General features: G+C 43.8%; 1 protein-coding gene across 1 annotated transcript in view; it reads right to left on the bottom strand.

The window, feature by feature from the left end:
• The window catches only part of Arhgap28 (Rho GTPase activating protein 28), a 177472-nt gene that overhangs the window by 126472 nt on the left and 36014 nt on the right, over positions 1–14986 (bottom strand). The gene's annotated exons all lie outside the window — the stretch shown is intronic.

Here is a 14986-nt window from a genome sequence, read left to right as displayed (position 1 = left end):
TACACTGTAACTATAAAGTCACAGACACCACACATCCATTGTCCATACTAAATACACTATAACTATAAAACACAGATACCAGCCACACCCACCACCCACAAGAAATACACTGTAACTATAAAGTCACAGATACCACACACATCCATTGTCCATACTAAATACACTGTAACTATAAAACACAGACACCAGCCATACCCACCACCCACAGGAAATACGCTGTAACTATAAAGTCACAAGCAACACACACATCTACCATCAACAGGAAATACACTGTAACTGTAGAGTTACAGGCACCACACAGTGGAAATCAAAGTGTAGACTAATGCTAATCCTAAGGATGTTGGGATGATCACACTCAATAAAGCCCAGTAGACCTCTGTGTGTCACCTACATAGACCTCTTGTGTCACCTACATAGACCTCTGTGTGTCACCTACATAGACCTCTGTGTGTCACCTACATAGACCTCTGTGTGTCACCTACATAGACCTCTGTGTGTCACCTACATAGACCTCTGTGTGTCACCTACATAGACCCCTGTGTGTCATCTACATAGACCCCTGTGTGTCACCTACATAGACCTCTGAGTGACACCTACATAGACCTCTGTGTGTCACCTACATAGACCTCTGTGTGTCACCTACATGTAGCAGGTGTTACATGATCAATGGAGACCGACAGAATAGTCACAGGAGAGCAAGTAGCACCACGACAAGGCCAGAAGGGACACACACATGAACGAAGATCTGCAAATGCAGAAAGGGGAAAAGATGACTTGGGCAGTAAAAGTATGACGGTTTGGATATAAAATCTCCTCAGCAGACTCATACATTGAAGTTTTAATCCGCATTGATGGTGGGGTTTGGAAGCATGCTGGAAACTTAGGAAATAGTAGGTCAGTCACTAAGGATGTCCTTGAGTTCTTGTCTTCTCTGGACCTCTTTCTGGATCCCTCTCATTGGCCGCAGGACCACCATGATGGTCAGAGCGTTGCTCCATGGCTTCTACCATGATGTTCTGCCTTATTACAGGCCAGGCACACCAAGGCAAGTTGACCATGAACGGAAACTTTGAGCCAAAGCAAAGCTTCCCCCAGCTCATGTTGTTTTCTCAGATATCTAACTTTGAGTCTCAAGCTACAGCACAGGGCCCCTCCAATCTCTAACAGCCCCATGGTAGGGCCCAGCATAAAAAGGCTGGTGCTGGGCCAACAAGCCCAACAAGAGCATGTTGGAAACAGTCATGGGCTTGTTTTTTTTTTTTTTTAGAAAAAAACATGAGTAGAGAAAACATAAGACTATCAGTATCAGAAAAGAAAAGATGATCCCTAAAGCCTACAAATGGAAAACAGATGATAGTGACGTATTCTGAACTGGTACGAAGTGTACGCCAAGAAACCCCGGTTTATATGAGAGAGATGTATTCCTTGCAAAAAGAATTACTGGAACTGACAGGGAGAAATGGAATCTACTCAGATTTTTAAACACGTTGAACCTGATAATGTAGAGCCCTCCCCAGGGAAAACTCCAGGCCCAGAAGGCTTTACTGATACACTACTCCCCAGCAACAGAGCAACATGCAGTACGAATGTGCACAGAAGATGCTGGTCCAGACCTGCTTCATGTTATAAAACCAGGTTTGCCTCAGGGAAAAAACAAACAAACAAACAAAAAAAAAACCATATAAAGTGGTCATAAAAATGAAAACCTAAAGATGGGCTTCATTCATAAACACTCCCGTCTATAATTTTAATACTCAGGTCAGGCTGTAGCATGGCAAGTCCAGTAACTTCAGACTTGAGTTGGTTAGAGATTGATGCACAAGTAGTAACTATTGATTTGAACTCTAAGACAAGCTGCTTCCAAACACATTATGACGTAACTTGCTCACTGGCAACAGATAGTCATTCTCCATTTGATTTCAGCCTCAAAGAGTCCAACAAACTTGATGTCTGGAAGGCAGGATACTCAATGTCTGGACCAAGTTAGCCCCTGGCTGAGGCCTTCTTTGAGACAAGAATTATTTTCCTGTGGACTCTTAACAGCATTTGAAGCCTCTCTTCAATGTGTTCATTATTCTAACTAAACCTAGCGCGCCCCATGTGTTGGTGAGCACTGCAACAAAACTAAGCCTAGCCAAGATGTAAGAACAGGAAATGCTTTACTACCTGCAGCAGTTACTACCAAAGAGATGTGCTCTGGAACTCCAGAGACACAAGGATTCTAGTCAAGGGATCTATACATATGCATATAGGGGTGGCTTTCCTGAGCTTGCTGAGTTAAGCAGTACCTTTCTGAGCATGCTCAGTGTGAGGTAACAGACGCATGCGCACATGCATAGCTATGCTCATCATGACTCTCCCCAGCAGGTAGAGGTGGTAGCAGCTTTCCTTGTTTTCTGATCCTCTGTCCGGTGGGTTTTCTTCCAGTACAGTTTGAAGATTTATCCGAATGCTCAGATTGTCTGGGCTAGAAATGTTTCGCCCACTGGCCCCCAGCCCCCTGTGCTTCTTTCGTATCCTAACCTTAGCCTTCATACACTGTATTCAGTTCTTCCTTTCACTTAATGAAAAGGCCACTGAAATAATGAAGGCATCGCTTTATTAAAACCAAACCCACAATGGCCATGTTTACGTCACTTAACATACAATTTCAATCTCTAGCTGTCTACCCCAAACCTTTTCCATCGAGGACCCCATTTCTCCTTCACCTCTATCCTCGGCACTAGACACCAAAGTTTATTTGTATTCAAACAGCAGCAGAAGAAAAAAGTACATAAAGCAAGGTTGGAATTCTGGCCAGAGATTACGAGTCACCCTTAAGCTTGGTAGAACTTCATTCATCACCATCAATACACATGTGACATAGTATGCTTGTGATCCCTGATCTATGTGTCTATGACCACAGGTCAAAAAAAATCACCCACATCTAGCTAAGCCTAAATGCCAATTTGAGTTTCTATACAACAGGTACAGTAAAAAGAAAAAGACTGATAGCATTGATACATTGAACTGATAGCATTAAACACAATGGTGGAGAGCAGGCAGCATCTTGTGTGTTGTTGTACATGAACTGAATGTCCTTATGCAAATGAGATGTCTACAAGGGCAGTGATTCAGAGAGTGGTAATTTAATAACCTGACTTATCTTTGGAGGCAATTTCCACATCAGAAGTTCTGATCTCAATATCAAGGTGATATATTTATCTCGTTCAATGAAGCAAGGGCCTGGATGGTTTCAAATGCCTAATGAAGGAACTCTTATATCTGTATAAGTCTTATATCTTCTGAAATAGGGAAGATAAAACAGTAGAGGAATCAGGTGACTTGGTAACCTGACGAAGTATTACTATCTAGTGATAATATGATTTCAGTATTTTCTAACTCCCCCTGTTTTTTGTGGCTCACACCCAACCTCGGTAAGCTGTATGTGGTGTAGCTAGGGCAGCAGAGGGCACAGAGAGGCAGAAGGAGCTGTGTGGACAGTCACCCCGTCTCAGAGCATGAATACAATCTCTGTAGCATGCAGCATACTTCATCTTGGTCTAGGCTCAGACTGAGATATCAGAAAGGTTTCCTCCATTCTACAAATACTTTTTGAGTGCCTGACCACACCAGGACCACATTAGAGTCACGGAGCAGCAGGCAGCCGAGATGTATGTGTTCTCTGCTCTCATCGACACGACTGCCTAAAAGATAAGAGTTGGCAAGGATATGAAGGAAACAGAACTCTTGCATGCTGTTGGTGGCACTGCAAATTATCATAGTCATTATGCAAGACAGTATAGAGATTCTTTAAAACATTAAAAATAGAACTAACATAGGACCCAGAAATCCCACTCCTGGGCACACAGCCAGAGAAAGTAAGATCTGTATGTATGGAAGGAGACATGACCCCCATGTTTATACAAGGTCACTCTTAAGAGTCAAAAAAAAAAAAAAAAAAAAAAAATGAAAACAGCCAAAGTACCCACCAACAGATGAGCGGATGCAGAAAAGGTGGCTGGACTGCCACACAGCTTTAAAAAAGAAATTAGTCTTTTTATTTGGAAACAACATTGTTAGAACTAGGTCGTGTAAAAATAAGCCAGATCCAGAAAGATAAATATTGCATGATCTCACTGAACCCACACCTCACTGATTTGGTTAGCCAGTGAGCTCCAGGGATGCGGCCATGTCTGCCTCATGAGCACTGGGGTTATGAGCATACCAGGCCCTGCTTTTACATGAGTAGGGAGCCAACCCCCTGGTCTCCATGCACATGCAGCAGTCACTTCACCTACTGAGCCACCACTCCTCCTGCCACAGGTAGGGTTCAAGTAGGTTTTGATACCCATGTCGGTCTTTTTTCTGGGAGTGAAAAAACCTGTAAGTGAAGTTCTGGCTTCTTTGGCAACTTGAGAAGTCCCAGAATGGCTGCCGGGAACAAAGCCAGCGGAAGCAACAGTGAGAAGAGATCATGCCCTGAGCACAGGCTGGCAAGAAAACCTAGTTTACAGAGAGCTGTGAACAGCCAATTACGGCTTCTGGTTGGTCCCTGCCAAGGATTAGTAATTCCACCATGCCTACCAAGGGCATGAAGTCTTGGGATGACAGCTGCTTTCCCCTTCTATTTCTAGGAAGGCCTGAATGCTTTGCCTCCTTTCAACAGCTTATCTTGTAAGCAACTTCTTTGATGGTTTCTCTACTGAAAATGAACAATGGGAAAGAAGAGGTGCAGCCATTGTCATAAATGCACATCCACTTCCTAAGATGAACAAAGAGTAAAGCCAAGCCTGACGGGGAGGCAAGCAAGTCACTCACCTATCACACGGTGAGTTTTGATAATGTAGGCAATTAGTGATCATTCATAAACAAAACTATTTTCATTTTTGAGCGGTGTTCATGTGTCAATATACTGGGAAGCCCAAGTGTTGTCTACATTTCTACACAGAGACAGGTACACAGTCAAGATGTCCCAGGCTGGCTTTGCAGCTCACCTAATGCTTGCCTGGTGTGCTTGAAACTGCAGGTTCCAGCCCCAGCACTATATAAACTGGATGTGGTAGCATTTGGTTGTATTCTAGCACTGAGGAGGTGGAGGGCAACCTCACTATATAAATGGTTTCAGGCCAGCCAGAACACATGACACATTATCCTTAGTTAAAAAGGAGAGGAGAGGAGGAGGAGGAGGAGGAGGAGGAGGAGGAGGAGGAGGAGGAGGAGGAGGAGAGAGGAGAGGAGGAGGAGGAGGAGGAGGAGGAGAGGAGAGGAGAGGAGGAGGAGGAGGAGGAGGAGGAGGAGGAGGAGGAGGAGGAGAGGAGAGGAGAGGAGAGGAGAGGAGAGGAGAGGAGGAGGAGGAGGAGGAGGAGGAGGAGGAGGAGGAGGAGGAGAGGAGAGGAGGAGGAGGAGGAGGAGGAGGAGGAGGAGGAGGAGGAGGAGAGGAGCGGGGGAGGGGGAGGGGTGGCGCGGCGTGGAGAGGATGAGTAGGAGGCGTAGGAGGAGGAGGAGGAGGCGGAGGCGGAGGAGGAGAGGAGAGGAGAGGAGAAGAGGTGAGGTTCTGGGTCTTAAATAATAATATAGTCATCAGATTTTTCTCACGACAAAATCCCTGACACAAACTGAGGCGGAGGGAGGATGTATTGGACAGTGAACTTCAGAGAGTTCAGCTCACCATTGATTGGCCCCACATATGTGAGCAGGACACTGTGGTAGTGTAATCACGGCGTGGCAAAGAGGCCCCTCACCTCATGGTGGACAGGAAACAAAAAGAAAGAGCCAGGGCAAGAGCTTCAAACACTTGACCCTCATGACCTACCTCATATCTAGGCTCCAGATCCCCAAATAATAAATAATACCAACAGCTAGGAACCAGACACTTCCCTTATGAGACTAGGAGCTACAACTCATGTTTAAACCACACCAAATAGTGATAACAAACACCAACCCTCGCTAGGTGTTGATGACTGTTCTAAGTGTTGGAAGTGTTTTACACGCACTAGGTAGATTCCTATCATCTGAGGGTAGCAACCATCATTTTAAAGGAGGAAATAAAGGCCCAGAGCTTAAGGACTTTGTCCAGGATTGCACAGCTATGGCACACGCCACAGGCAATATTAATATAATTTATCTTTCGAAAAGAGGTTATTTAGTGAAGACTGAGGACTGACTACCACCCCTGCTTCCACAAGGCAGGCATTTACATTCTCTTATGCTTTTTCTTCTGGGGATATTTTATATCTGTATTGTGATTTTTATGTCTTTGTCTGTTCAGGAAACATGAAGTACAGTGGTTCTTCTGTGAGGTTTTTTTTTTTTTTTTTTTATCAGCAGGTCGTCCTGTCAGATGAAGTCTTTTCAGAGAGTAACACAGAAGCATACTTCCAAGGATACAAGCGGGTTTGCAAACGCCACAGGAGGAGTAGAAAGTAAGCCAGGCGGAGCTGTGTCCAGCACAGACATCTAGCTTTCCCTCACCCAGAGAGAAAAGAAATTACTTTACCTTTAAAAATAATCACACAGGCACTGACACAATGTGGGGATAAGAAGGTGATGCTGTACCTATATGCAAAACCTTGGCTTCTAAGCTCATTTCATGAGACAAGAAAAATCACACCTGCTCAGGTAAAGATCTCTTTAAGTAGATCTGCAAAGAAAATCGTCACTAGTTGATATTTACGTGACCCACAGAACCCAAAAGGGAAAATCAAATTTTGATTAAATACCCACAAATTTGATTAAATACCCACACTGGGCCAAGTACTATGTGCAATGATGTTTCCGTGCCAAGTGAATTATTCAGGGTTCTCTAGAGTCACAGAACTTATGCAGTCTGTAGTCCGACTAACCCAACAATGGGCAGCTATGGATGTGAATTCCAACGATCTAGTACTTGCTCAGTCCCACACGGCTAATTGTTTCAGCTGGTCTTCTGTAGAAGGAGATTCCAACAGATGTGTTGGCAAGTAAATTGAAGCAGAAGAGTGACTCTTCCTTCTTCCAATGTCCTTATGTAGGTCTCCAGCAGAAGGTGTGGCCCAGATTAAAGGTATGTACCACCAAGCCTAAATCTGGGACTTGCTTTGTCCCAGGCTGACCTTGAACTCAGAGATCTCCTTGCTTTAGTCTCCTGAGATTAAAGGCCTGTACTACCTTGCCTGGGCCTAAGCTTTTCATAGCCACTATGCCTCAAGATCTCCATGCCAAGATCCAAGTCAGAAAGTTGTATCTTTCAGTCTCAAGATCTGGATCACAGGTGAGCCCTCCAATTCTGGATTGTAGTTCATTCCAGATATAGTCAAGTTGACAACAAGGGATAGCCATTACACATGGCTTTAGTGACCTCTGTGAAGGATGAATTGGCCTCAGTACTCTGTCCTGTCACCTGGGCATCTAGCCCTTGACCTGACTCATCCATCACCTTGCAGAGTTTCTCACTTCTCAAAATTCTTAGCTGGCTTAAAAACCTTCCCCAGCTCAGCAGGTTTCTGGTCAGTGGTTGGGGAAGCTGCATTGATTTTAGCCATGAAACAGTGGTGACTTTTTAATAATGGGTTTTAAAAAGCAAACAAATGCTTTCCTTCTGTTATGTTTATTGGTGTTGTTTTCCTTGAGATGAGATCTTCCCTGTTTCTGATGATACGAAAAATGGAAGAGGTGACAGAAGGCACCTGGGCAAATCTGCAAAGAGGTCAAGGTATGACCTATGACCTGTGACCCAGCAGACTCCACCACCTGCTCACAGTGGGCCCTGCTCTCCCACCCTGGGCCCTGCTCTCCCATCTCGAATCTTGCCCTCCTACCTTGGGTCCTATTCTCCAACCTCAGGCCCTTCTCTCCCACCCTGAGGCCCCACTCTCTCCCACCACAGTCTTCATAAGAGCTAGTTTTGAGAGGCTAGTCTGAAGCCCTGTTGTGTTGACGACTCTCTATGTAGCTTGGACAAATTCCTTCCCGGGCCAGATTTCTGTTTCCCCAGACATGGATAATGATGCCTACTTCATGGCAATGCGGTAAATATTAAGTAGCCTAATGTGCACCTAAGGATCCTGTGGCACATTTAGCATGTAATTTTCAATATAAGCTCCCCTTTATTATTTTCCAGAAGGACACAACATAGGCACTTAGCCACAGAGCACTTTGGAGGACAGGAAACTGCCAGGATGTAAACAGTATCAGAGAGTGGCTCAGTCACACACTCCTTGCTGGCAGCGGCACTCCCTGAGAAGTGTGTAGCTAGTTGATTTTGTCACTGTGCGGACTTCACGGTGTAGTCTTCTAAGCCAAGACAACAGTTTTGTAGGATGGCTGTCATGTGCGCTGCACGTCACTGACAGACACTTGAGAGACAAGATGACTGCGTGTCAGGCAGGATTAGAAGCCTGTGGTACATATGGCCCTTTATAGAATCCATGGTAGAAATGAAGTGGTTGGTACAACATGTGACATGTGCTAACCAGCTCCAGAATAACTGCGGATAGCTCAATGGTAGAGCCTGCAGGTAGAGCGGCATGTATAAAGCACATGGGTCTGGAACAACTCAGTGGTTGGATGTGTACCTAGCATGGTTGAGGTTTCATGTTCACTTTCCAGCACAAAGCAGAAAGACCGCACACACAGCTATGAACCACTTGATGCACCATTGTCCCCTGTAACTCCTCTTACCCTGACTTGTTGCATCCACTCCCAGGACAACACCTCACTTCTTCCAGATATAACACAATGTCCTTTCTGGGATGAATCCCCCCACCCCCAAATATTCTTTTAAATAATGGCAACTTTCTCATCTACTTCTCTGATACCCCAGCTCCCCTCACCCAACATCCCTACAAAATGGGAATCTAAAGTGCTTATTATAAAAACATAAGATACATATTAATCATTTACTCATGTGACCATCTGCTTCTCTAGAGTATCTACATCACAGACCAGTCCCCTTCACTTTGTGTGCCACCATATTCTCAGCACCAACAAGAGGGTGTGATACTTAGTAACGTCATTTAATAAGTGTCTGTTCAATCATGGGCGGACTAAAACATTAACTTATTAAACATCATGACTTCAGTTTTGACGGGGTTAGTATAAAGCAGCCCATGGTACACATGCTGGGGAAACAGAATTGCTGTCTGGGCAAGGTAAGCATGAGACACCATAATGTTCCTTGTCTAGGAAGCTCTCGATGAGTACATAAATTAAACCGGAAGTGCAGTTCATGTATTGCATGCATATGTGTGGAGAGTAGAGGAAGTTGTTTCTGGACTTTTTTTTCTGAATTTTTTTTCCTGGATATTTTTTTTCTGGATTTTCTTTTCCTGGATTTTAGGAAGAAGGAAGATAGTATCCTTTACAAAGTATATACTAGTGAGCTTTCCTTTTACCTGGTAGTAAGTTGGTTTGCTAACTTAAACATTAATAATTTTAAAAAGAACACAAGTGACCTGCATATAATAACCTGTTCATCTATAAGTGAACAGGTGAGATTTCTTGGAGCTAATAACACCCTGATCATGTTTTAAAAGATAACTGAATAAGAGACAGACAGACAGAGACAGAGAGAGAATATGAATGTATGTGTGTTGCAGGTTGACTTTACAGTCTTGTGTAGGAGAAGCTAAAGTGGGAGGAGTAAAAAGAGGAAGAGGAGGAGTAAGGGAAGAAGAGAAGAAGGAAGAGGAGGAGCTAAGGGAGAGGAGAGGAGAGGAGAGGAGAGGAGAGGAGAGGAGAGGAGAGGAGAGGAGAGGAGAACATGGAGGCAGATATTCACGTGTCTCCGAAGTCAAAGGTATATCTAGGTTGTGTATTAGGTTACACCTCTGATTGTAAGGGCATTTTGTTATTGATCATTACCAAATATATAAGCCATTGATTAATCTTTAAGCATTAGAGTCTCATTTTTCTACCAGGCCCGTGTGGATGGCAGGATGGTCTGGGCAATGCCCAGCCTTACAGAGACAGCGTGGAAGATTGGCAGAGCCATCTCCCATGCTGGCGTCTCGTGGGTGGCAGGGCTGGTGTTTCTGGATGGCCTTTTCTAGCTGCAGTGAGCATGTGGCCTCATGGCCTCGGAACATGGTGTCTGATCTAGGCAGAGACACTGCAGCCTAGACAGTCGGCTTGACTGGTGGCCGTTTTAAAATAATTACTACAAGAGTCTTGTACATGCAAAACATGCCTTCTTACCATTGGATGACATCCCACCCACCCCCCCTTTTTTTAAAATGAAATACTAGAAAATAGTCATTCACCCAAGTCACATCTAAAGCAGCAACAGTCTGAGACTTCGTTTTTCAGGCCTAACTTCCTAAGGGGAAAAACCAAACAGTCTGTGTCCTGACCAAAAGTTGCTTCCGCAATGATATACAAAAATGCTCTGAACACAGGTGCACACTCCCACCCTCCAGAGGAAACACCTGGATTCGGCTTCTCTTTTCCTACATTAATGCAGATATAAAAATATTAAAGTAATATATACCATGTTAATGGAAACAAGGAATATCAGTCTTTCTACATACAAGTATTTATGTCTGTACCTTATGTGTTCAGTGTGGCAGTTCATACACTTGGGCACTATACTGGGTAAAACACAGAGATATTGTCTATATAAGTTACATTTAAAGGCCATGGCCATTTTCTAGTATTTTATTTAAAAAACCTCAGGGTTGGGATGTCATTCAATGGTAAGAAGGTAAGAAGGCATGTTTTGCATGTACAAGACTGTAAAGTCAACCTGCAACACACAAACATTCATATTCTCTGTGTGTGTGTGTGTGTGTGTGTGTGTGTGTGTGTGTGTGTCTCATTCAGTTATCTTTTAAAACATTATCAGGATGTTATTAGTGCTAAGAAATGCACCTGTTCGCTTATTGATAAACAGGTTATTAGATGCAGCTCACCTGTGTTTTTCTTTTTAAGTTAGCAAACTAATGGGTTACATGTGGTATTTCCATACTGTCTTAGTCAGGGTTTCTATTCCTGCACAAAACATCATGGCCAAGAAGCAAGTTGGGGAGGAAAGGGTTTATTCAGCTTACACTTCCACATTGCTGTTCATCACCCAAGGAAGCCAGGACAGGAACTCACACAGGACAGGAACTTGGAGGCAGGAGTGGATGCAGAAGCCATGGAGGAAGGCTACTTACTGGCTTGCTTCCCCTGGCTTTCTCAGCTTGATTTCTAATAGAACTCAGGACCACCAGCCCAGGGATGGCACCACACACAATGGGCTGGGCCCTCCCCCACTGATCACTAATTGAGAAAATGCCTTACAGCTGGATCTCATGGAGGGATTTCCTCAAGGGCGGCTCCTTTCTCTGTGATAACTCCAGCTTGTGTCAAGTTGACACACAAAACCAGCCAGTAGAAGTACATTTGCATCAGTGTGTTCTATTCTAGTTCACTCCCTTTCCATGCCTCTCTGCTATGGCCCCAGGTGCCCTAGGGCTGATTCCTTCCCTTCCCTGAGATAGCCCCACAGCTGCCCTCATGCCACAGGGATCCCATTACCCCCTCATTCCAGGCTCCCTTAAAATCTCTTCTTCTTCTTCCTGGATCCTTTTTCCAGTCTCACTACATGTATGCAGGTACACATGACCAACATACACACACACACGGACATGGACACACATACACACACATACAAACACTCATGTACATACACACATACACACATCATTTTGTAAATTCATTTTACTTACTTGGTTTTATTTCTGAGACACAGTCTCATGTGTCCTAGGCCAGCCCTAAATTCACTAAGTAACTGAACATGATTTTGAAATTCTGATCCACTTCTCTACCTACACCAGGAGTGTGACACCACATCTAGTTTGTGTGAGTGTAAGGATAGAACCCAGGGTTTGTGCATGCCAGAAGCACCATGCCAACTGTGCTGCATCCACTGATCTAGGTTCTAGCTGGTTGTGTGGCACATGCCTTCAATCCCAGCACTCAGGAGGCAGAGACAGGTGAGTTTAAGGCCATGCTGTTCTTCAGAATGAATTCCAGGTCAGACAGGGCTACACAAAGAAGCCCAGTCTTGAAAGAAAAAAGAAAAGAAAGAGAAAGGAAAGAAAGGGAAAAGAAAAGAGAAGAGGGAAAGAAAAATGGAAGAAAGAAAGAAAGAAAGAAAGAAAGGGAAAAAAAGGAAAAGAAAAGAGGGAAAGAAAAAAGGAAGACAGAAAGAAAGAAAGAAAGAAAGAAAGAAAGAAAGAAAGAAAGAAAGAAAGAAAAGAAAAGAAAAGAAAGAAAGAAAAGAAAGAAAAGATGGCATTTGTCTTTCTATCCGGCTTATTTCAATCAACATAACGATTTAATTTTTTTTATGGATGAATAAAATTCCACTGTGTATAGCAAGCATATCTTCTCCTTCTGTTGATGGCCACTTAGGATCATTTTATTTCCTGACTACTGTGACTAGTGAACCAACAGTCCTGAATGGACACCTATCTCCAAGGCTGACACTGCTGGGTCATATGATAGTTCACTCTTTCTATATCTTAAAAATAGCCATTTTCAGAGTGGCTTCACAAACCTACATGGCTATCAGTAGTATGTCAGAAGTCCTCATTCCAGAATTTGATGTCATGTTTTCTTGGACAGAGCCATTCTCACTGCGATGAGGTGGGATTACAGAAGAGCTTTCCCTGGTGAGTAAAGGTGTTGAAAGTGTTTCCCTACCAGGTGTCAATCCCGTTTGTCAATTCTTGAGCTTCATTGCTATAAACCGAGGCCCTTTTCAGCAAGTCTTTGCCTCGACCTGTATCTTGAAGACTTTGGCTTACATGTTTCAATAGTAGTTTTAGAGTTTCGAGTTTTAGAGTTTCTAGGGTCTGTAGAAATCCAGCTTTCCCCAGCACACTCGACAGCCTTTGTATTCACAACACACATTTTTGATGTTTGACAGAACTTAGCTCTATAAATTTATTTGTAGGTGATCTGCTTTATTCTATTGGTCTACGTGTCTGTTTTTGTGACACAACCATGCAGTTTTTAGTGATATAATTGGAGAGCAAGTGTTAGAATAACTCCAGCATTGCTTTCTCTCAAAGAATGCAAATATTACTTAGCTTTTCTCATTCCTGACAAAAGCAATTTAAGAAATAAAAGGCTTTTTTTTTTTTTTTTTTTTTTTTTTTTTTTTTTTTTTTTTTTTTTTTGATCAGATTTGGGGGATTCAGTAACTACACCTGTCACCTGCTCAGCCTATCTTGTCCTGGAGTTTGAGGACCTAGAATACAGAACTGGGCTAATGCAGCAAAATCCAGGAACCTTGGATTATATCCTAGAAACCAAGCTGTCTAGAGTGTTTTTCTTCCAGTCGTGAAACCATTTGAAATTGGGCTGTTCATTGAGGTCCCTCCATCCTTTGAGGATCTCTTTTACGGACAAGTTAACTTAAAAGGTGACGAATCAGAGATGCCCCCATATCTCTGAAGCTTTCAAATTATGAAACTTCCAAACAGCCAAGAGATAGCCAGTCTGACTGAGATTTAGACTGAATCTCGCGTATTTGTAGATGATGGTTTCCCTGCTTTACTGCTTTCCCAGACTAATCCCATATCATACTGAACTGTGGAAGCTGGGGGGTCAGGAGTGTATGGAACAGAGCTAACTGTGTCCAGCTGAGAATCCTGTCTGCACTTCTCCCTAATGCCCCCACAATGACACCTTGATCCCCCTGCCTCAGCACTAGAGCAGAAAGCATTGTGGGCCACATGTGCTGGAAACTGGCTGACAGGTGAGAGGAAATAAAATCCACACACAGACTTTGCTCCTGGGAAGAAAGCTAACAGGTTTTGCGACCCAGTCAGGTGGTGGCAGGGATGCAGCTTTGGCTTCTCTGCAGTGAAGATCTTGTGTAAGAGCATTCTACCTTGACAGCCCGACTCTAGGAAGAAAGATGGGGCCATCTGTATGTGATGACGTTTTGGGACTGCCTCATCCCTTCAGTTTTAGAATCAGTAAACTTAGAATGAGAGAACCGTCTCCTTTATAAACTGTGTAAATTAACCAGGACGGCGTAAGTGTTGGGCGCAGGGCCTGATGTATCTTTGGCACTCAGAAGGGCATTTTGGCCTCACTCAGTGAAGGTTCTAGGGAAAAAAACTGCTTCTAAGTTCAGTACTGAAGAATGAATGTTAATTCACTATGGTATGTCAGTGTTGGTTTCAATGGGGCTCAAGCTTAGATGCCCATTGCACGTGATGAGAAAAATCACAGGCTGAGCAACCTGAGTTAAAACTTTTTTTGAAGTTCAGGAAGGTCACAATTCAAAGACGTAAACATAGAAGGGTTGGTCTCTCACAGACTTCTTTCCTTAGTGGGCAAGTTACCGTTTTCTTGTGTTTCTGTACAGCCTTCCTTCTGGACATCAGTATGCCCTACTATCTCTTAAGGACATGGGATTTGACCTCAGTAGTTCTCCAAAAGCCCCTGTTTTTTTTTTTTTTTAATGTAGCCAGTCTGGCAGAGATACTGAGGATCACAGTCTTAACATATGAAGGCTTCAGGGATCCTGTACATCCAACCACACAGGGAAGGCAGGGAACGCCACAGGGAAGAGGGCTGTATCTAATGCTACTGGAAGATGGGCAGATCGTGGGAAGGGAAGAGGAGGATGTCAAAACTGGGCTGTGTAGCTGCAAGACGGAGGCACAGCACTCTAGAGCTGAACATCATGAAACTCCTTTGCAGGAACACATAATGCAAGCTGAAGCTAAAGAGGGCAGTGAAAGCAAACAGGCCCCGTAAGGCGTTCAGGACAGGGTGGGGTGAGAGGGATACTTATGCTCCTGGAAGATAGGTAGATAATGAGGGAAGAAGACCAAATCTAAACAGGACAGCATGCATTGGAGAAGCCATGGAAACACCAGAACGCCACTGCTACCTGGAAGCTGCTACGCTTCTGAAATACTTCGTGTGTTATGACAGCTCTGCAGAAACACATGCAGAAGCACACATAGAGAAACACACATACAGAAGCACCATGAAGGAGCACACATGCAGAAGCACACAT

Source organism: Arvicanthis niloticus, chromosome 21 (assembly GCF_011762505.2).
Source record: "Arvicanthis niloticus isolate mArvNil1 chromosome 21, mArvNil1.pat.X, whole genome shotgun sequence".
In the NCBI taxonomy this organism is placed as follows: Eukaryota; Metazoa; Chordata; class Mammalia; order Rodentia; family Muridae; genus Arvicanthis; species Arvicanthis niloticus.
This window is presented reverse-complemented; position numbering and strand designations above follow the sequence as displayed.